Below are 8,895 nucleotides of genomic sequence, written 5' to 3'. Positions count from 1 at the left end.
TATTTAATTTCGTAGCTCAGAATATTTGATATCCTTTTCGGGTTCCCTTGAGGTGTGTATTAATAAATCAATTAATTCAATTATAATACTTCTTTATTCTTTCTTCGCTTTAATGCAATTCAGTGATTCTCTCTTGCTAATGTGTAGCAATCTTTAATGCATAATTTTGCAACATTTGGTATATCGAAAGAATTTTCATAAAAAAAAAAATTAAGTTTTCCAACTCTAAAAATTCTTTGATTGTATTCTCATGAAATTTAAAATATGATCTAGTTTAAAATTGATTTTTACATTGAGTAAATGGCTACCTCGTTAATTTGGCGAGATAACAGACAGTCACCAAACTACACTCATGTCCATAAATTAAGGATAATTCGGAGTCCCACGGAAATCGAACTCTAAAATAAATATATCTCCTGCAAAATCACTACACACATCTTCAAGAATCATATGCAAATTTCAGGAAGTAACCAGATGACACCAATGGTACGTCACAATGACGAGAGTTTAAGAGAGTGATATATAAGGAATATAGGCAAAGAAGTAAAATTGTTCGCAGGCGCTTTATAAGCATTTCAGTGCAAAAACCGAATAGTTATGACAAAAAGGACGCATTTGGATGATTTTTTACGTGGTAGAATTATCGGCCGTCTGGAACGTGGGTGTACCCAACTGGAAGTATCAGACAAACTTGGAATTGCCCAGAGTGTCATCACCAAGCTTTGGCAACGATTTCAAGATAATGGTAATATGAGTAGACGTTACAGCACAGGTCGCCCCAGAGTTACAACGCCGAATGAGGACCGGTATTTGACAGTTACTGCCAAAAGACACAGGCGGAGCACAGCCTCAGACCTGTCTCGTCAGTTCTCTTCAGCCACTGGTACGACAATTTCAAGGCAGACCGTGTACAGACGCTTAGGGCAGATTGGTCCATATGCTCGTAGACCTGTCAGATGCGTTCCACTTACTGCAACTCACTGTCGCCAGCGGTTAGCCTGGAGTAGAGAGCATGCATTGTGGACACCGCAACAGTGGGCTTGTGTGATGTTTTCCGACGAGTCCAGGTTTAGCTTGAAGTCTGATTCTCGTCGGACTTTCATATGGAGAGCTCCAGGTACCCGTTACCACCAAGAAAACATCATTGAAAGACACCGTTACCGGTGGTGCAGGAGCGCTTGTTTGGGGTGGGATTTTTCTGGGTTCCAGAACTGACCTGCATGTTCAAATTGAAACCATGACAAGCTAAATCTATCGGGACGTCATTCTCTAACAACATGTACGTTTGTTTCGGGGCGCCATGGGCGCACAATTTGTGTTTATGGATGACAACGCCCGTTCCCACCGTGCAAACATCGTAAGCGAATGCTTTCAATCGGAGGATATCACCCGTATGGAATGGCCAGCATTCTCACCGGACTTGAATCCAGCAGAGCACGTGTGGGACATGCTTGGCCGACGAGTTGCAGCCTGTCAACCTCCTCCTACATGTCTAGCGGAACTTCGGAGAGCATTGCTTTTTGAGTGGTGTAATAGCCTCAAGATCAGATCGATAATTTGATACTCAGCATGCCTAGGCGTTGTACGGACTGTATTGCATCGTCTGGGAGACATACAATGTATTAATAATCATGCCAATCATGTAATATTGTTTTTTTGTAAATAGGTGTTTTTTGTAATCTGCTCCAGGGAAATAAAGTGTGTGTGTGTGTGATTATAACAAAGCCTCGAGGGCTATCTGCCTAAGGGGAGGGATGCCTTCGTGGAGGACTTTCTAAGGGAAACTGGCTCGTATACACGTTACACATGGGGAAAACCACGAAAACGCCCATGCAGCCAGCCCGTTCGCGGGATTCGAACCTCGGACCGAACTACCAGTGTTCAGCGACTTTACCGCTCGGCCGCTGGTGGGCCACGCTCCAGGGAGAAATAATGGCTAATTTTTTTTAATAATATCAAACATATAGCATCTTTTTTTGCTCTTTACCTTTTGTTTAATAAATAAGCTTTACAAATATGTCAAATTTGTTTTGCTTGTAACTATTACTTTGCCTGATTTTGCATTATCCTTAATTTATGGACATGAGTGTATTTGGAGATTTTATTTTAAAATTTTCACTTAAATTTTATATTTAGTCACATAGGTCTAAGAATGTACTGGGGTAGCTAAAAATGTTTTTTTTTTTTAATATTTCGTCAAGTTACCAGATCAGTGAAAGTTTAAAGATTGAAAATTTATTTAAACATATTTTTTTTTTTCATTTTACATTTATCCTTTGTTCTCTAGTAATTTGCATTTCTTTCGAAAGTTGTATTTTTCCTTTCCCTACGCACAGAGAGTGAATATATTGTTGGTTATTATTAATGTCCTTCAAAATTATCAACCGAGTCATCAAGATTTTCATTGCAACAAGAATACATCAAATATACAGCTCCTGTACATTGTTTTCAATTCAAATATTTTTATAGCATTAAAAGAATATTTTTCAGAAAAATCTTTATCGAGAAAGAAGCTTTGAGAGTAATTCGAAAAGAATTATTTTATGTCATCATATATTTTTATCAATCTTTCTTAAAGTAATTGCACTGGGTTAGTGTAAGGAACGTAGGAACGGACTGTAGTATTGTAAATAAAAAGTAGGAATAATTTAGAGAATATTTTGCGGAAAAGGACGGGTTAAACCTGAAGATTTTCAGAACTTTCTTGCTTTGAATAGAATTACGTTGCCGTCACGTAAACTACCTAAGTTTCTATTCTTTTAGCCTCACAAAATTGAATTGTTATTTTGCATTGAAATTCAGAAGCACTAGTGTGAGACACAGGTTTGTCTCAAATTATCTTTGACTTTCCCGATAAATATGCCTTTTTCAGATGGATTATTTGATTATTTTAAGAAAGCGTGTATTAGTCAAAATAATCAAATAATAACGCTAAGTGCTTTCTTTAGAAAGAACTCACGAATCAAATCTATAACATTGTATTTTGATCACAAATATCTCTTTACTTGAATCAAAGTATAAGCAGTAAATGCAATTTTGCTTCAGGCTTCTAATTTCCATACTTCTTTTCTAGTGTGCAAAGAGCTCTTACGAAATACAGATAAAAAATTGTCCATGATTATCAGAGAATAGATCTGATTTTAAGAGCCTCATATTCCCAAAAGAAAGTTTTAGAAGACGTATACTGTTGTCAAATTGCGTAGTCATCAAATTGCGCAGTATGGTATTTGGTTCGTTTTTATTACTTACATGTCTAAGCAATATGATAGAGGGGACTTTTTTTACTCTTAAATAAAGATTGTTAATTTCTACGATTTAGGTGCTTTTGCAAAGTTTTATTTAGTCTAAAATTAAATAAACAATATTATTTGACCTTAATGAATACGCTTGGTATTTAAGAATGTACTGGGATAGCTAAAAGTGTTAATGTAACTTACAAATCAGAATGTAGAATTATATGGCGTTATATGATCACGTAAGAAAGGATAAGTACAAATATCAAGATAAGGGATGAAAGGAGAAAGGTAAATGTAAATGTAAGTTAGGGGGGGAAATAATGAAAACAGCGATGAAATAATGAAAACGGAGACAGAGAAGAGAAAATGTAACTCTATGCTATGATAAAAATATAATTGAAAGCAACCTATGTACAAAGTAATTATAAAGGATTTATTGGGTTTTAAAACACTGTATTTCAAAAAACGTTACACACGGAACAATATCAAAAGTTTAGGAAACTGTCTTTTGCTGATATTACTAATTTTCTTGTATTAACAATCTAGTTGGCACTTGTTGGCAGTATATTAAAATAATCAGGATTTATTTTCGGTATATGATACTGGGAGATTTGTACCCATCCCTGGTATGACGAATTCAGAAAAATATTTTAAAATATAGAAAATCGAGGTTTTTTTCCAAAATGATGGCACAAAGTAAATTGCAATTTAATGCAAGATCTTTAGCGATGCCACAAATCCAAGAAAGTGTTTGATTTTCAAAAGCATTCAGACAACTTTCTCGAATGACAAGCAAACTCGTCTAATCTCAACATAATTCAATATTTTTGGACAATGCTAAAATGAAGGCTTTAGCAGACGTATTGAAAATACTGACACCCCTCTCCCAAATCTCAGAGTACAAAATATTATAGAAAGTGTGAAAATTCAGTCAAGGTGATACCATCCGGTTAATAAGTTAAAACTTTCGGGTTGGGCGTATGCTCTGCAAATAGCGTTGGGTTGGGAAAAAAAGGTTTCATGAACATGTTTTCAGAGGCGACCTTACAAAGAAGCTCTTAAAATGTTTTGACCGTAGAGAGAACACTTTTTGAATATAAAGAAAAATAATTATTTATAAACATATGATTTTTCAGAGTGAACAAAGCGAGAAAGAAACTAGGGCTTCTCCTGTATTCGAGCCGCGGAATTATTTTAAACTGCAAGCTGAATGTTCTGCAACCTACACCACGAGAACGCAGAAGAGTGAATGTTGCAATAACATCTTAAAAATTAATTTGATCTTGGTAATGAATGTGTGATACAAATGAAAGCGATTCCAGCTTTCAATTAACTCATAGACATGGTTTAGTTGATGAAAGATGATGTTTCAGGATAGTAAAGTATAAAATACTGCCAATCAAATTTTCAGTTTTTAAGTGACGAAGAAATCTTTTATAGCAGTGACCCGCAGAACAATGAAAAGTGAACGATATTGAGGATGACGACGAAACCAAAAAATATGAAAATTGACATAGATGAAGTCTTGATTTTTAGTTTATTTTGACTGCACAAAACACAAGAGCCCTAAAAAAGGTATAATTTTTGTCTTTATTTTTAAAAGAAATTGGCTCATATATGCGTTGGTTATAGGAAAAACGGAAACTAAAATAAAGCATTTATTCTTTTGGTAGTACAGGAAATAATTCAAGTTTGACAATGTCAACAACCTGAGAATAAAAATTCTATTTGGTTTATTTAACTATGGCAAAACACTCGGAGACTATCTGCCGAAAAGGATAGAAGGAGGAATTTCGAAGGAAAACTGGCTAATATACACGCTACACATGGTGAAAGCCCCTAAACGCACATGCAGTTAGCCCGTTCGCCTAGTGAGTTATCAGCTCGAACTGGAAACATTCACTGTCACATAAATAGAGTTCATCTTCAGAATAGTTAAAGAGGAAGTGTTAATTAAAAAAAATCTACTGTAGCTGAAATTTGGAACAGTGCTTGTGATAAGAGTATTAATCATTTTTTGCATAATTAAGTATTTGAATTAACCCTCTGAGCGGCTAGGGTTTTTGCTAAGATAGCACAAATCTTCCAAAACTACTATGAGAACAAATTATGTTTTTGATTTTAATGTAAAAACTCTCCTGGTATGACATGCCTGGATTTGAATACTTTTGATACATTGGTTTAATTTTTTCTCTGACATATTTTAATATGCACGCATATACAGTGACGGCCAAAATTGTGAACACTTTTGGAAATTTTTGTTTTTGAACTTTGTATGGTTATAGAAAACGTTACGTTTCACAAAATGCAAACTTGTATAGATCATTTTAAAGAGAATTTATTACTGAATTCAATACAAAACAGAAAATTCATTATTTGCAGTACAAAAAAGTTAAACGATAATAGTTATCTATATATATTAGATAGTGATGATTGCAGTCAGTTATCAGTACTTAGTATGGTACCCTTTATTTTTGATTACAGCTTCACATCGACGTTTCATTGAGCAGACAAGAAATTTAAGCTCTTCTTTCGTTATTACACGATGCCAGGAAACAATTATAACCTCAATTAGTTCCCTTTTATTTGATGGGCGCCTCATTCGGACAAGAGTTTTCAAACGGTGCCACAAATTTTCGATAGGATTGAGGTAAGGACTTTTTCCTGGCCATGACAACAATTTAATGCTCTTTGTACGAAACCACTCTTTCGATATTTTGGCCGTGTGGCAAGGAGCAGAATCCTGCTGAAAAATAAACGAAGCATTGTTGATAAAGAGATCTCCGCTGGAAGGTAGAAGTTTTGGTTCTAGAATAGTGTCAATGTATTTTCTGGCATTCAGTGTCCCATCGATGACATGAAGGCGACCAATACCATCAGCTGACATACATGACCAAATCATAACACTAACTGGGTTCCTCACAGTTGCTTGAATGCAGTCAGGATGTTGCTCTTCTCCTATTCTACGTCTTACATATTTTTGCCCATCACTACCGAATAACGATATTTTAGTTTCATCACTCCATATAACTTGTGACCACTGATCATCTGTCCAATTAATGTGTTCCTTTGCCCACTGTAGACTTTTCTTTTTTCGTTGCTGAATATTAAGATAAGGCATTTTTCGTGGAATTCTACCTCTCAGTCCAACATCTGTTAATCTTCTCCTGATTGTTCTTGAACTGACAGAAACACCAGCATCATTCAGATCACTTCTGATGGCCGCTGATGACATTTTTTCTATCTTGGAGACATAGTCCTTTTATTGGTCTGTCATCAATAGATGTGGTGCACCTTTTTCGGCCTTTGTTTCCTTCTTTGTTTTTTATTGAATTTGTCTCCTGATATCGTAAACAAAACTTTCGGACACCAGATGTAGTCACTGAACCACCCACCTGTCTTGCAATTTCAGCATAGGAAAGACCACTTTCTCGTAACACAATAATATTACATCTCTTTCTAGGTGTCCAATCTACTCTTTTATTTGATTTCATTGCTTCTTGACTAATATAAAAAAATTTTACAAAAATTCCTACTTGCAATTGCAGTGTCTAAGAAACAGGTCCTCTTTCTACAGAAAAAAGCAAAATAATGAATTGTTTCAAGTGTAAACATGATGTCAGCTTCTACTTGCAGTTACTAACATTTGATTGGTTCTCAGAACAAGAACAGTGATTGGCCAGGAAAGCTAGACATTACAAACCACTTCATAACTGTGTTTTGCCAATGCCAGAACGTAAATGAGATAGCGAACGTTTATTCACATTAAGGTAGTAAGATGTGCTGTGCAAGAGTTTCGGAAGTTGTCTGCTAGGCGACGTTGTGCCGTGATTATTAGCGATTTGATTATGTGGTATTGAGTGTTTCTAGACATTTGCTTTATCTCGCTGGTTTTTCTATAAATCAGAGCCTTCTCTGCGCGTTAAAGTATTCTGTGAGCCATTAGGCTAATGTACCTCATTTGAATTTGTTCAACGTTACGTATTTCTGTTAAGCCAGAAGTGTTTGGCTTGTGTAACCCCAAACTGGCTAATTGTTAATTTGCGTTCGAATAAAAGGGTCTTATACACCCTTCTTCTGACTTTTGGTTTATTTCGCAAGGCTAGAATATAATTCTTCAATAGTCTTTTTAAAGTCTACAGTGTGTACTCTGTAAGAGAACTAGACTGTATAAGGTAGCAAATATTTAATTTAACAGAGCTGAACTTTGAATTCGAAAACAAAAGAATTGCAACCAGTAAAAACCGAAGATTAATCTGAAAATTAAGTTTTAAAATGCGATTGTATCTTATAGCCACATTCAGATTTTAAGAATTTATAATGAAACTCTCTTGTAGCGACAATCTCCTCAAAGGCCACATCTAACTGTGAAACGTATTTTCCAAAGCATAAACAAAGAGTCATAGTTAATCTCTTTCCCCATTCTAGTGTAAAATTCGTTTCAAAAAGGATTAAACTAATATTAAACTAATTTAATAATTCATACTTTTAATTGAGAAATTCAGTTTACAGTTTCTAGGTAATTTTCAAAAAGGGTTTAGCATTAATAATCATTTAGTAACGTTTACGTCTATAACAAATTGTAGTGACCGAATGGTCTAGCGACAGAACAGCGATTTTCTTCTTATTTTCTGTTTAAGGTAGTGCAGTATCTTTCGATATTATTCTGTCAGCTTACATAATTGCTCTGTTTTCTGCGTACTGGTGTATTAAAAATATACTTAATAGTAAATTCTTCTTATCTTACGCAATTCAGATCTGCTGTTATACATATATCAAAGGATGCACGTCAAAAGCTGCTTTAAATTTTGATTTTGTTTATTTAGTTAAAAATCAAACAGTAACTTTTCAAAATTTTCTATTTTACGACATTGCCGATAATCCTTTATGCAGTATTCCTTAGGTAACGTTTTCAACCGTACGTACGCACAGACGTCACGAAAAAATCTCTTCTGAATCCATTTTAAATCCATTTTACAAATCGTTTTGAAAAACAAGACCTTTATTTTCTCCTTACGTACAGATGTCACTCATAAACATCCTTAATGTGCATTCAATAGCGGTCAAAATGTACATTTTCGTTGTAATATGATACCACAAATATTTTGCGATTACAACATATCTTTAGCTCGTATAAGGAAGGAAAAAATGCATGCGTTACTCTGAATTTAATTCGTTTAATGCAGTGATAATTAAAGTGACCCTATTCAGACCTCTGTAGAACTCTTTCTGCCGATCGGAATTTGATGAAACTTGGTATATGCGTTATATAGACGATGGGAAAAAGATTTCTGCAAAAAAAGAGTAGTTCAAATTTTGACCACCAGATGGCAATTTTAAAACATTCCTTATTCAAATTAGTCAAACCTATAAAGAAACTTGCAGTCAGAGCCAAAAACATTATTATGCGTGCCTTTGCCATCGTTAACCATGCTCTTGCAGAAGAAAGATCAAGCTTTACTGGTAAAACTGTTTTATCAAAACGGCAGTAAAAGCTTAGCTGCATTACGTGAATATCATCGTTTAAAGAGACTGTGAAAAGGGGCCATATCTAACTGTTTTTTTATCGCAGAAATCATTTACCCATGGTCCATATAACATATATAGCAAGTTTCATCAAAATTCAATAAGTAGAACAGGTTCTAGATGGGTCTGAATA

The sequence above is a fragment of the Stegodyphus dumicola genome, chromosome 2 (genome assembly GCF_044657685.1).
Source record: "Stegodyphus dumicola isolate Sdum_Otavi_A_Nest chromosome 2, ASM4465768v1".
Classification (NCBI taxonomy): Eukaryota; Metazoa; Arthropoda; class Arachnida; order Araneae; family Eresidae; genus Stegodyphus; species Stegodyphus dumicola.
Note: the sequence above shows the minus strand (reverse complement) of the source record.